The sequence below is a fragment of the Hippocampus guttulatus genome, chromosome 1, assembly GCF_054856545.1.
Source record: "Hippocampus guttulatus isolate MCC_2025c chromosome 1, RoL_Hgut_1.0, whole genome shotgun sequence".
Taxonomy (NCBI): domain Eukaryota; kingdom Metazoa; phylum Chordata; class Actinopteri; order Syngnathiformes; family Syngnathidae; genus Hippocampus; species Hippocampus guttulatus.
In genome coordinates, this window is record NC_141261.1 from 12004721 (window position 1) to 12018575 (window position 13855).

A 13855-nucleotide genomic window follows, 5' to 3' on the forward strand; every position below is an offset into this window, starting at 1 on the left:
ATGAGCCCCTGCAACCACGTACCGTCTGTTGCCACAGTTTTGTTTCAGACGACAGCGTCCTCTGATGGTCATTTTACAATTCACAAAAGTGCTTTAAGCTCTTGGAAAGTGTCTTTGAGTGTGATGAAAAGCGCTTTCAAATAAAATGTATTATTATTATTATTAAAAGTGGCATGCTACAGTGCCGTGAAAAAAATGGTATGCCCCCGTCTCAAAGTTTCTCATAGTTTCCCTATACTTTAAGATCATAAAACAAATGTAAATATTAGACATAGATAAACCGAGCCCTCTTTTCCTTCCCGAATTGCTTTAATTCCGGAACACTGGAGAATTTTCGAGCATGAATGGCTTTTTGTTGGTCAAACTGCAACTTTTAAATTGGATTCAAGTCCGAACTTCGACTTTGACCACTCCAACCCATGATTTTTTTTTTCGTCGAGGCAGCCAGAAGTTGACTTGCTCATGTCTTTTCATGAACTGATGACTGAACATTCTCCTGCAGAATTTTCTGGTGTAGAGCATAATTTACTGTCACAACCTTTACAGGAAGTCATCCAAGTCCTGAGGTAGCAAAGTAGCTGCAGACCATTATACAAACCCAAATCCAGTCAAGTTGGCAGGTTGTATAAAACAAAAATAAAAACGGAAGGAAGTAGGATGCATGCATAAAAAGCAACTCTGAGAGAAGAAATGGGTTGGGGGGGGGGGGTAGAGAAAAGAAGGAAGGAGGTCAAGAAGGAAAAGATGGCAAAAGAAAAAGCAATACTGTATATACAATATGTCCCCACGAATAGTAGGTTTCTTAAATAGCCTTTGCATGTGTCCCTATGATCCAGAAGAGGGCAATACAGAGTTGTATAAAAATAAAAAGAACTCACAGCCACACTGCTCTGAGAACCGGCGCTCAGGACTGTTCTGGACTAAAACAGATTACCACTAACCTAGCCGCTCAAGGGCAAGGCAGCCACGCTCAATGCTCGTCCCAAGCCTGGATAAACATGAAAGGCAACAGTCCATAAAGCCTAAACAATTACAAAACGTTCTTGAAAAAGCCAACCCAGAATAAGGAAAAGCTGGAAAGAAGGAAAATAATGTAAATATACTGATGTTTTGTGTATGAACAGTTTAAGATTACTTCAGATAAATGAAACAGTGTCATTACTTTGCCCCTTGAATCACTAAATTACGTCATGGTCAAGGATAAGCAGATGTAAAACTGAAGGCTAACATACGGTAAAATAATACAAAGTGAAAAAGCCTTGAAATTGTTTCTTGATGACTGCAGCATTTATTTTGGTCTTGGCCTTTGGTGACTCTGCATTTGACATGAGTTTAGCATTTCGCTTTTGCTTCTCCACCTTCTCATGTTCTCTCTTCTAACTCTGTGTGTTGCGCGCTTAGCTACTCCTTGTCCACTTCTCCTGAACTAATATAATATATTGTAAGAATAACTTTGAAACACTGACAGAATAAGTGCGGACAGAAGCAATTTTCGTCCACACCTCGGGTTGCCCCAAACCTGAAAAGCAAAGACAAGGGGCGGCTTGGGGTTGAGGACCAGGAGGAAGTACAGTGTAAGACTTTCTTTGTGTGTGTGTGTGTGTGTGTGTGTGTGTGTGTGTGTGTGTGTGTGTGTGTGTGTGTGTGTGTGTGTGTGCGTGCGTGTGTAAAGTGGTTCTAACAATTGTGTTCTGTTACCTTTGAAAGCAATTTTTTAAATGACGGTTCAAAAATAGCCGTGATGAAATGTAATTTAGTAATTAAAGAAGCACATGAAAAATAACACTGACGGAGTGACGGACTGATGGTGGACTGGGCGGCCTGAAATAATCACGGACTGATGATGACAGACTTCCGGATTTGCTGCTGGCGAAAGACAGGTCAAGTCATATCTATTATTATAGATATAAGACAGAAGTTCACTGATCCGCCAGCTTCTGCCTGAACAAAACCAAAAACCCTGAACTGGTTACCAGCCAGTTGAAGGGCACAGTTAATGAAAAAATGGTTCACACGATACAAACATTAACACTTACAAACTATTTTTGGTCTTGAATTAGTTATGCCTTTTTTCAACTAATGAGGGGGGGGGGGCGGGGTGAAACTGGAGTACCATTGGAGAATTATATGCAGACTCTACAAAGGGAGATCGGAGCCCAGGATTGAACCCCCAACTTCTGCACTGTGAGGTGGATCTGCTAAGCAGTCTTCCACTACGCTGCCGCATATTATTATTATTATTATTATCATTACAAATGTGTGAATCACTTCAGGAATATGAGGGACTAGATACTTTGATGTGCTATCATCTTTCCGACGGCGGTGTATGATTTCATCCGATCCGTGCTTCGGCTGGCGTTGCAAGTAGTTCCGGTAAATTAACGGCGGAGTGAAGTCAGGAGAGCGGGTCCCTTCGGGTCTCACCAGCCGACTCGAGTCAGACGCCGACGTCGGGCCGAGGCGTTCGTCTTGACAGTCGGATGACCACAGCTGCGACGAGTGACACGCCTGACGAGCACTCGGCATGCGGCCCCGGTGGTGACAGGAAGCAGACGCCGACCGGGAGCTTTTGTCGTCGAGTCACGTTGGGAAGTGCAGGAGGACAGCCACAGACTGGAGCTTCCGAGCCGGCGTGCAAAAATTAAAACCCGGTTCGTGTGCACTCATCACGGTGAGTTATCTGCGTTGCCAATTGGAATTGTCAGGTGTCAAGTCAAGATCAATTCCGATTTCGGCGTATCGGGAGTGCGGCGAGGTTTGAGTAAATGACATGCCACAACGTACATGCACGCATACAAATCATTGTGTCATTCTTTGAACCCCCCCAAAATATATGCCTGGTAAAGTAAACTTCTAGAAGCTTGCTGTCGTAACCTTGCAGAATCTCGACTGTGTGACCGATGCCCTTGAAGGTCTGCTTATTGAAACAATTGTCCATGTGGCGAATTGAAGTGAGCGATAGACGGTCGCAACTGTCTTGCGTGCGTGTGAGCACAACCTGCATAGTGATGTGTGCTTCGAGGCGACTGCTTCTTTTTTCATGACACCAAGCACGTTTGGTAGACGTGACCTTTGCAAATGTATCCGAGGAAAAGTTACAACAGAAATGTCTGAATCACTCTTCCACAATGTGCTTATGATTTACATTTTAACTTGCAAATTCGGGTTTATGTAATACTTTAGCATGCCATCGTTGTTGAGAATCGGAAGTAATTTAAGAGTCATTAGACAAAATTTTTCGGTTCAAGCAATGGCAGCAGGTGGTTGCTATTGATTTTCCCCGTGTAAGTCTGTTTTTCGAGTGTCGGCATGCAAAGTGTGGTCAGCAATACACCCACTGGGCCAACATTGCCAGAGGTGCTTTGTACATTTTGGCAGGTGTAGCAAAATGAACGCCTGATAGTTGTGTCGGTTTTCTGGGTGAGTACAGAATTCTTAGATTGCTTATGTAGGTTGGAAGACAATCATGGCTTCTTTTAACAGTATAGTAAAATGTACTTGTGTAGTGACATGGTAATAACTGCATAGTAATGACTAATTATATACAGTACTCACACTATAATGACCACTGTGTATTTGTACAATAGCATGAGTACTTGTGTAGTAATCTAAAGTGTCATAATGACCACTCGTGCACCTGTGTGGTAAATGGCCACTGGGAACTGTAATGTCGAGTGGGCATTACTATATTATACGGACTCTACAGTCCATGTTCAATGTTAGTAAATAACACATGGTCATTCCTATTGACTAGTCATGTCATGGAGCAATGGTTAATAGCATGGAAATTGTAAATGGGTACTCGCGCCATAACGTAGCAATTGAAAGTTGGTCCCACAGCCAGGACGAGCGAGTACTTTTGCAATCAGGACATCATACTGATGACCCAGTAGTGGGTGATTGTGCTACAGAGTATAATCAACGATGAAAAAAAGTACTTCATTTTCGATTATGTGTTTATTATTGAGGAAAATAGTTTACTACATTTGAACCATGTTCAAAATAAGCAAATTCAAAATTTTTTTTTCCTCAGTGGCACAGAGCACTTGTCCACAGCATGCCAATGACTCAGCCGTACTTGTGCTCAGTGCCTCATGTGAACTTGATCTTTGAAGCCTAAGAATATAATGACCGTGAGAATAACTTTGTACTGACTGGCTTATTACTTGCTCAATACAGCATTGTGACAATGACAACTCTGTACTCATGCTATAGTCTGGCAATGATTTGTGGGTGTTCGTGCAGAAATTACAAGTTAATACTATGACAACCACTAAATGCAAATGGTTGTTAATGGAAATTGAGTACTCGTGCAATAATATGTAGTAACGAATGAGTGCTTAAGTGTCTTACAGTTTCAGAGCGCTTGTGCAGTAACATAGTAATGACTACTTACAACTTGTGTATATGTATTAATAACTATTGAATACCTGTGCTGAAGTGTGTATCAACTGTAAGAGCTGCTTAATATTTGTATAGTACCACAGTAATGACGTGCATGATTAATGTGTCTTTGAGTACTTGCTCAGTAACATGCAGTACTGTATGTGTCCTACGTGTTGTGTTGTGTTATATTTTGTTATTTTGACTTCAAAATGGCGCCGCGAGAGTGGCTGCCTTTCCAGCAGCCACCTATATAACCTCCTATATTTTGTTGTTCTACTTCTTCCTTTCATAACTTTGCTGCTGTGAATTGGTAATTTCTCCATTGCGAGACTAATAAAGGTTTTCTTATCTTATCTTATCTTACAGTCATAATGGCTATTTAGTAATAATGTAGGATGTAGTGTAATTTGTAATAATTCTGTAGTACTTGTAGTAGTTACATAGTAACTGCTATTAAGTACTCATCTAATAATGTGTAAAAACTGTTTACTATTATTGCAGCAATGTAAGGACTACTGAGTACTCACATAACTAAAGCACGTTTAATAACTCCTTAGTACCATGGCAAATTTAGGAACGTAGAAATTAGTGCAATATTGTGACGTCATCCATCTCGACTGATAGACTAAAATCGTATGTCAGAGAGGAGCCTGGGTCGTTAGTGGAAATCAGACAACTTTTGAAATTAAACAAACTCAAAGACGTTTATATTTATTTTGATGTAGGATGAGTTTACCTTTTATAATCAGGTGTTTAGAATTGTATTTTGTGGTATACTTATGATTTAAATTCTTAACTCATTTCTTGCCGTGGACTTTTGTATTTGACAACTGGAATCCAACTGTTTACTGCCACAGACGTACATTTACGTTCGGTATGATTGTCAATGGGTAGGCTTGGAAGAGGGTCTTTAGAATTCATGTTGGTAAACCAAGTCAAGTTTATTTGTACATCCCTTCATCACAAGAGTCTCAAAGGGTTTCACAAGCCCACAGTTGACAAGCATCAATGACATCCACTGATCTAAACCACTGGAATGACTAACATATCCCTTTTGGTGGCAATGTTGCATTGCTTTTGATTCGAGGTCAGCACATCTTTTGAGTAGAAGATAAAGATCAGGCGGTGAATTGCAGCTCGTCACGTCGATTATGAGGGAGTGAAAAGCCAACACGTCGGAAATCGGATATGTTTAGGCAGCTCACCCTCAGAATAATGTACATGTGTGGTATACAAAGTATGTGCCGCAGATGGTGAAAGAAAGTGTGTCGCGATCATGGGATAAAGATGCGCTGAAGTTCAGTGAGTCAATGATGAGCGGCATGTAAAATAAGCCAGTCGCACATCGACTCAGTGTTGCATCGCACACCGTGCGTTTCTTCGTTCTGTATCCGTAAATAAATAAGTATTTTACCATGAAAGGCACTATTATCCAAAATTGTTCTGGGTGAAACCAATCCGTGTCCTACTGCTGATTACGAAGAAAGTCAGAGACAAACTTTTTTTCTGGTGAAAGAAGAGAGTCTAGAATTTGGTTGAGCTTTCTTTTAGTAGGTTCGGTGTTTATAATCTGAAAGATGAGTCCAAATGCTCTGAATGGGCTTGCAATCTGGGCAATTTTGCTTTGGAGATGGATGTCAGTCTATGTTTTTTGTTTTTGGTGGGGGGCATCAATTCCTCATATTTGTTCACATTTACTGGTAGGGTTTGGTCCCCATTCCCATGAAATAGAAGCAATTTACTGTCTCCCTTTCCTGCTGGTGTATTCAAGTGACGTGTCATTCGCGGCGCCGCTAGGTTGCCCCGCCCCCCTCCTCACGTGCTGTATGTGTTGATGTAATCTGGTCACAAAAAGGGGGCTATAACCCCACTGTATGACGAACACGGAAAAAGGAGTCATTGCCGCTCATCTTGTTGCGACATGGGGATCCGGCTAATGCATCTCGTGTTCATGCCTGTAAAAAAAACAAAACACGGACAAGGTGAAGTGTGTGTGTGTGTGTGTGTGTGTGTGTGTGTGTGTGCGTGTGCATGTGTGGCGGCGTTTAAGATCGCGCCACGCTCCGGGTTTGGATGCGTCTGAACAGATCTCTCTCATCATTATTTGCCGCGAGATTTACTTGCGCTCGTAAATGGCGTTGATTGAGGGTAATTTGGCTTCTTAATTGCCGAACAGCTGCCGCACCCTCTGCTGATTGCCATTGTAGACCTTCTCCGTAGATCACTCTTCGACCCCCTAAACGCCTCATTAAAACATTAGGCGGAATGGCGTGAAACGCGAAGAGAAGGAACTCTCGCAACGTTTGACTGATTTGTGTTTTATCATCGGGAAAAGTCGTCATAATCATCATCCACTGTGGTAATGACTTTTTGGAAGTTGAATTAAGCGCCATTTGTGGTTCCGCTTCGTGCGTCTCGTTTTCTTCGCCGAAGATGAACTCGGCGTGAAACTCACTTAATCTGTCACGCCTGTCAAGGCATTTTCTTGTCTCCTTACTTATTCACTATGACTTCCAAATTCATCGCCGGTGACTTTGCTTTTAAGGAAACGGAAACTCATTCGAGTGAAGACAACAAGCTGCCCATAAATGTCTTTTGGCGAGAAACTATTTCTGGGCAAACGTATCACAATATTTGATCTATTTATTTACAACGCTGATCTTTGTTTTACATTGCTCTTTGGTCGTGGTTTGCTGATGTATGCTTGAGATTTCAAAATGTTATCTTGAGACATGTTAATGCAGCGTAGCACATTTTGTGTCTGTCTTTCGACGGCATCTTGAAGCTTCTGCTCGGTGTGTATCATCTCCTAATTAAAAGCCCAAAATAGATCCGTGTTTGATGTGGGTAGCTGCCTTAACTACTGCTGCTGCGCTGACCCATATATCGTATGTTCTCTTTTCAAGACCTTTCCGTACTGCTGCCATTTTCTCCAACGTGTCTATCGCTTAATAGTAAGAAATCTGTCAACCGGATAACATACTTAGGAAGAATATCCTTTTAGCATACACCCACACTCTTCAGTCGTGTTGCCTGATGCTGTTTTCTACGCTGTCCTTGAACACGACACCTCCGTCGACCAGCTGCGGGGAAAATCGCCTCGTTGCTTTGCACCGCGAACAATTAAATGACTTTTTTACATTTTGTTTGTTTCAAGCTACAGAGCAGTGGTTCTTAACCTGGGTTCGATCAGACCTGAGGGGTTCGGTGAACCGGTCTCAGGGGTTCGACGGAGCCTCTGCCATGAAGGTTAAGACATCCCCGACTCAACATGTCAATTAGTTATGACACGCCCGCTTGGCCATCACTGGCTGCACATGATCACATGACATTGCTTGTCCAATCAGTGCTGCGGGAAATTTAGTTCGCTCAGTAGTCAATGTGTGACTGTCATGATAGTACGTCCTAAATTTTTTTTAAAAACAAGATATACTTGTCTTTTTTTTCAGTTTTTTTATGTCTCGAATTTGTAAAAAGTCATATTCTTGTTTTTCAGTACTGAAGGGTTCGGTGAATGTGCATATAAACTGGTTTGGTTCCTATTCAGTGACGGTGTTTCTAGATGAGCCCTGCGACGGACTGCCGGCCAGTCCAGCGTGTAGTCTACCTTTTGCCTGATGTCAGCTGTTATAGACCCCAGCTCTTTAGGGTCCTGAACATTCTAAACATGATAGCCGATGGATGTGTGGGTATAAAACGCAAGAATTTTTTTTCGGTCACATTTCAAGTCCGTCAGACTCATTAACAAACAAAGGAACAAATAGAGTGGAACCGCCGAAGTTGATGGCCAATAAGTTACATAATCCATCTATTCCATTATCTGAGCCGCTTCATCTTCACGGGGGTCACGAGCGTGCTGGATCCTATCCCAGCCTATCCCAGCTGTCTTCGGGCAGTCGGAGGCGTCGACCCTGGACTGGTTGCCAGCCAACCGCACAAGCAATAATAATAATTCATTTTATTTAAAAGGCTCAAGAACACTTTGCAATGAAGAACAAAAACAACAAAACCAAAGATAAAATTATAAATAATAAAAGAAGAGATGAATTTACATTGAGTATGTGATTTTGAATCGGTGGGTTTTGAGCTAAGGTTCGAATGTGGGAAGAGAATCAATATTACGGATGTTTGGTGGAAGTGAGTTCCAGAGTTTGGGGGCAGAGCGGCAGAAAGCTCTGCACCCCATCGTGCTGAGACGGGCAGAGGGTACACAGAGGTGGAGGGAGGATAAGGACCTGAGGGAACGAAACTTTGAAGAAGATCAGACAGATAGGGAGGGGGGGGGCAAGGTTATAGATGGCTTCAAATGTATAGAGAAGTATTTTAAAGTTGTTTCTAAGTTTGACAGGGAGCCAGTGGAGCTGTCGGAGGATGGGGGTGATGTGATGAAAGGAGGCGGTTCTAAGTGATGATCCGGGCTGAAGTATTCTGGACCAATTGAAGTGAATTGCAATAATCAATACGGGAGGTGACGAGACTGTGGACACGGATAGCGGTGGTGTGAGGGGTGAGAGAGGGACGGAGACAATCGATATTACGTCGGTGGAAATATGCGGACCAGGTTATGTTATTGATGTGGGAGTGGAAAGATAGTGAGTTATCTACGATGACACCCAGGCTCTTAACCTGAAAGGAGGGGGGCACAGTGGAGCTATCACTTGTGAGGGAGAAACTGTTGCATCATTCTGAGTTCAAATTTAATATTGGAAAGAAATAGGACACGTCTCTTTCCTGGCTGCTCGACACAATAATGTACAGTAAAATCAAAGCGACATTTATTTGACGTGAAAGAAAATGATTGGAATGCACTGCAAAATCCGCCCTGTTGATGTGAAGAGGCTCGTCCGTCAGTCAATAATCTCCACGTCCAAGTCATCCCTGCCAGTGCGTTCCAACCTTTCAGGAGCCGAGGTCCATTTTTGATTTATATACGCAAACATTTTGTTTCAACACATTTCGAGCAGATTGACTCGTTCTTGCCACCGAGTTAACGGTACAAAAATTTCTGTGCGCAAAAAGCAGCAGCAGAACATTTGATCTTGCCGAGAATCTTCTTTGAACCGTTGATTTGGGAAAGCATCGCCAGTGCTTATTTGTGTGTGTGTGTGAGAAAGACACAAGGCAGGGATAGGATCACTTTTAAAGGCCTCGTTTAGATTGGCGTCAGCAGCCAAACAAGGCAGGGCAGCGCAAAGCTTTCATCATGAGCCTGATGTAAAACGTCTCCAGTATCTTAAACAAGTTGAGAGTCGTTGCACTCTGCTGGTTTTAACAAGTTGCGATGGTTCGACATTTTGCATGTAAAACAAGACCGTCGTAAACAGCCACAAGAAAGCTGTTGTGCGCTGCTAAAAAAATGTAAATGACTCCCATTATAAAGCGCAAAGAAAGCCAAGCTATGCCTCGGAGCCACGGGCCTCTAGGTTTCGGATGCTTGCTTCCATTATTAATGCTATTCACGAGCCAAACTTTTTAGGTTGTTGCAGATGAGCGCTTTAATCTATTTTTGCTGTAAATTAATGAATTTTTAAAGAGGACTAGTCCTTGTTGAATAGGGCTGGATGAAGGGGATGTAGTTAGAGCTGTGGTGACGCAGTGCAATAGCCGCCCCCCTTTAGTGCGCTGCACCATTTCACAAACAGCTCTCTCTTGGGACCTTCCGTTGGGGGAGTTGACCGAAATGCTGCATTCCTATGTTTTATTTATGACAAAATATGCCCCGTTAACTTTTTCATTTTTATCCAAATCTCCCATCGCGCTCGCTTCCCCCTCATTCCCAAGTCTGTTTGTGGTAAATCTTCGGGGTTGGTAGCCCTTTCTCTACCTCGGCAGATGTTTTCAGGTGTTCTCCTCAGCTTTTGCTGAGCTTTGAGGGAGTTGAATGATTCATTCCGGAGCTTCGGGGGTTTACATTTTGACTCCCTCAATCAACTTTTCTTCCAGCAATGACCTTGAGAAAAATGGCAAAGGTTGTTTGATACCCTCCGCGAAGCGCCAAAGTGGGTTTGTTTCCCACTTCTTGTTGGTTGCTTCTGCAAATGGCTGGCATGGCAGGAACCCATTGAAAGTTGGCCCACCTTGGCAATCAATGTATTTGCCACTCTTTGTTCTCACCGTCAACTTTGACTTTCTGTAACGTTTAGTGGAGCTTGTTCTGCCCATAGTAAAAGTTTTCCGGACATTCTATAAAGGTTAAAAGAAAAAAAGGGGTTCATAACATTTCTTGATTTGAAACATCATAATTCGTGTTTTCCCATGTAAAAGGCAATTCCTTTTTCTGTCCACCTTCGAAAGCAATGGCTGTAAGTCTGTTTGTGTTTAGAGGTATTTAGAAATCTGTTTCAGAGATCGTTTTCCCTCAAATCTCATCCCTGAAACTTGTTAGCTCGGAGCACTCCGCACGAAAATAGTGATGCTGCGACGCTAATGCTAACGCGCTAATTAGCATGCGAAAGGATCGCGGAAACGCCTTGAATATCGTTGTCACACTGAGAGTTTCATTTATATGTTTTTGGCTTACAAGAAGTAAGTATTATTCTAGTTTCACTCTCCATTTTCATCGAGCTGATGTCACAGTTGTTCTGTATGCTGTCAAGACGACCGAAATAAAGGAGGAAGACGCTCGGTTTCCTGCCTCATGAAGATGTGAATATGGCTTGCTGTTGACCTCCGTTAGCGTACTCAGTTTATCTAACACGTAGTGAGAACAGTACAGAGCTACTTGTTGAATGTTTTTCTTATTGCACAGGTATACCGTGCATTTGATATCATTTTGTCGCCGCTGTTTATGATTTCACGACAAGGCCTTTCAGTTCCGTATTTGTCCTTGTGTGTTCATTTCATAGTTTGCCCTCGAAGATGACAGTATACAGACAGCAAACTTTAACGATTGGGAAGTACCTGCTTCGTGCAACCGATATTTGTTTAAAATGCTATCAGACTTTATAGCATCACGTATTAAGTCACGGAACGCATCGTCACCTCTGTTAAGCTTGAAAACGAGACGGCGAGTTTGTTTGAGCATCTCGATACACACTTTGGCGGAGGTCTGCGCACGATTGAATGCTTTTCCAGTTTCATTTGAGATTCTATTGGCTCGCCTCGGCTCAGCTTTCGATCCGCCGAAATGACCGATGAAAGAGCTGCCAGACGTTTAAATGTGAATCAACGATCTGCTCCCTCTTACTTTTTTTTCTTTCCCCTTTGGAGTATTGACATTTCTGACCATTTTCTTTAATGGCTGTAACCGAAACATCACATCAATGGTCTTCTCTGAGATTATGCTGACGGGAGAGGCTGATAATTACTCCACCCAGCCTCACTGAAAGATGAGTGAGCCGCCACTATAAGGGCAGCTTGATTCGCTTTCATGTACAAGCAGGGAACCTTTTTCAGGCTTCTGTGTTTTGGTGCCGAAGCAGAGAGTAATTAAGCTGTTCAATCCTGCTTTTTGGACTGCTTCTTTTGACACATGAGCCCAACCCCTGGCAAAGTGCTCCCTTGCCAGAAGCCCCTTTTGCTCGACATGCTCCCGGTGAGTATTTTGCCATGACTTCATTTTTTTTTCCTCTGGAAATGTTTTCATGCTCCTTCCTTTGCCCCAATACCTCCTCCGCCAACTGCGCGTCTTACCCCCCATCACGCTATTCAAAGTTCTCTCGATTAAAATGCAGAACGGTAAAACCTCTCAGTCTAAAAGCCTGCAAGCAGCGGGGGACTGTTAGCAGTTAGTGATGCACGCGGCTGAGTGAGTACATCACAACTACAAAGTATAACGGGTGAATGTATTCAATCACTCGCACACCCTCGACTCTTCATAAAGAGACAATGTTTAGGGTTGGGAAAGCTTCAGCTACACTACGGCGGCCAATCTGTTTTGATTAGTAAGTGTAAAATGATTACCTTTTTCCTGAGTAGCAAAGCTCAAATTCTGGCTCTCGTCTGGTCATCCATGCTTGTAATTATTCCGAAGAATGAACAGCTAATGACTCACCGCAGACAAGTTGCTAAAACTAACTTCAGCATCGAAAAATATGAAACGCCATGTGACTTTCAGTACATCTCCATCACAGCCATTGATACAAAGTGTCTATTTCAACAGGAACATCCAACCAATATGTTCTCCTCTCGTTAAAAAAAACCTGGCAAAATCATTAGAATAATTATTAGGAAATAACTTCGGAGGCTAAGGCAGGAGCAAAGCGAATGTTTTGTTTGCCACCAAACAGATTGAGAGATGTCCTCATTATGCAGCAAAATGTGACACAAAACACCCAAAGGAATGAATCGGGGATTTTCAACTGGCCAAGTTGATCTCCAAAACTCAAACCCGACGCATTTTACCCGCTGAAGAGGAGACTGAAGGGCATACGTCATAATAACACACAATAAAGGAGCGACAGTAAAGCTAGCAACAGCATCACAACAGAGGAATTAAACAACATAGTATACACTTTTAACTGATCAATATCGCAGCTCACCAACTTTTTTGAAAGTGACCGCTCCTTCTTGGGTACTGATAATGCAAATTCTGAAATAACCAATTTGTTTGAATTATTTCTGGATCAAACATCTCCTCATCATTGTTCTGCCCGCTGTCTTATCTCAACTATATAGTGCTACAGTATAGTTTGAAAATATTCAAAATTCACACCATTGCAAGTCTGACAAACACAAGAAAGATGAAGCACATTGGTAAGAAGCACTTTTTTTAAAAATCCCATTGACCTGAAGCCAGGGTTTTATTAAATTAAGAATATGACGAGTGAAAGATTTTTTTTTTAAAATGCAAACTATATTTTCATGTCTACAAGCAAATCTAAATTGAAGATAAGATCGATTGGAATGTAATTTGAGAACATTGATTATGCGGACTTCAAAAGTTGAGGTGCAATAATTTAATGAAGTTGAAGAGAATTATAAAGTGTTAGCGCAAAACCTTCAGGCATTGATGAAGAAAAAAAAGGGGGGAAAGCCTACTAGAACATCAGAACTTTATTTGGGTTAACTAAGCACAATAAATGGTGTTAGTTGTATGCGGAGCTCCATTTAACATGAGTTTGAATGTGATTGGTTAACACAGTCTTGTCCTCATTTATGAGAAGGTCACATGACACGGTGGAAAATGTTTTGAAGTCATTTATTTCAGTTTCATTTTTTTCAGTGTGACCAAAAAAACTGGCATTTGAACTGGGGGTGTATGTTTGTGTACAGACGGCAGGGAGTGCAGAAGTAGTTCAGTTATGCTAGTGACATTGTGTGTGAATAAAATGGCAACTGAAGTTTTGTTTTCTCCTCTCCCAAAATGACAAACCTTTTGCATCTTTGCACGCCGTAGAGAACAAGGCAGTCACGAGGTCTTCGCGGAGGTGAACTGGATGCTGATGTCTGTGCACTGATAATTCTTCTCCCCTCAGCCTCGGAGGCTGTTGTGAGACACTGCAGGAATTAGAGGGAAAAAAAAAGGCAC

At 42.3% G+C, this 13855-nt stretch overlaps 1 protein-coding gene across 1 annotated transcript in view; it reads left to right on the plus strand.

The window, feature by feature from the left end:
* The first annotated feature begins 2411 nt into the window (after positions 1–2411).
* LOC147210397 (forkhead box protein J3-like) overlaps positions 2412–13855 on the plus strand; it is a 63046-nt gene continuing 51602 nt past the window's right edge. The window contains exon 1 of the mRNA XM_086109972.1: positions 2412–2671. The gene's annotated coding sequence lies outside the window, so the exon portion shown is untranslated. The remainder of the gene's footprint in view (positions 2672–13855) is intronic.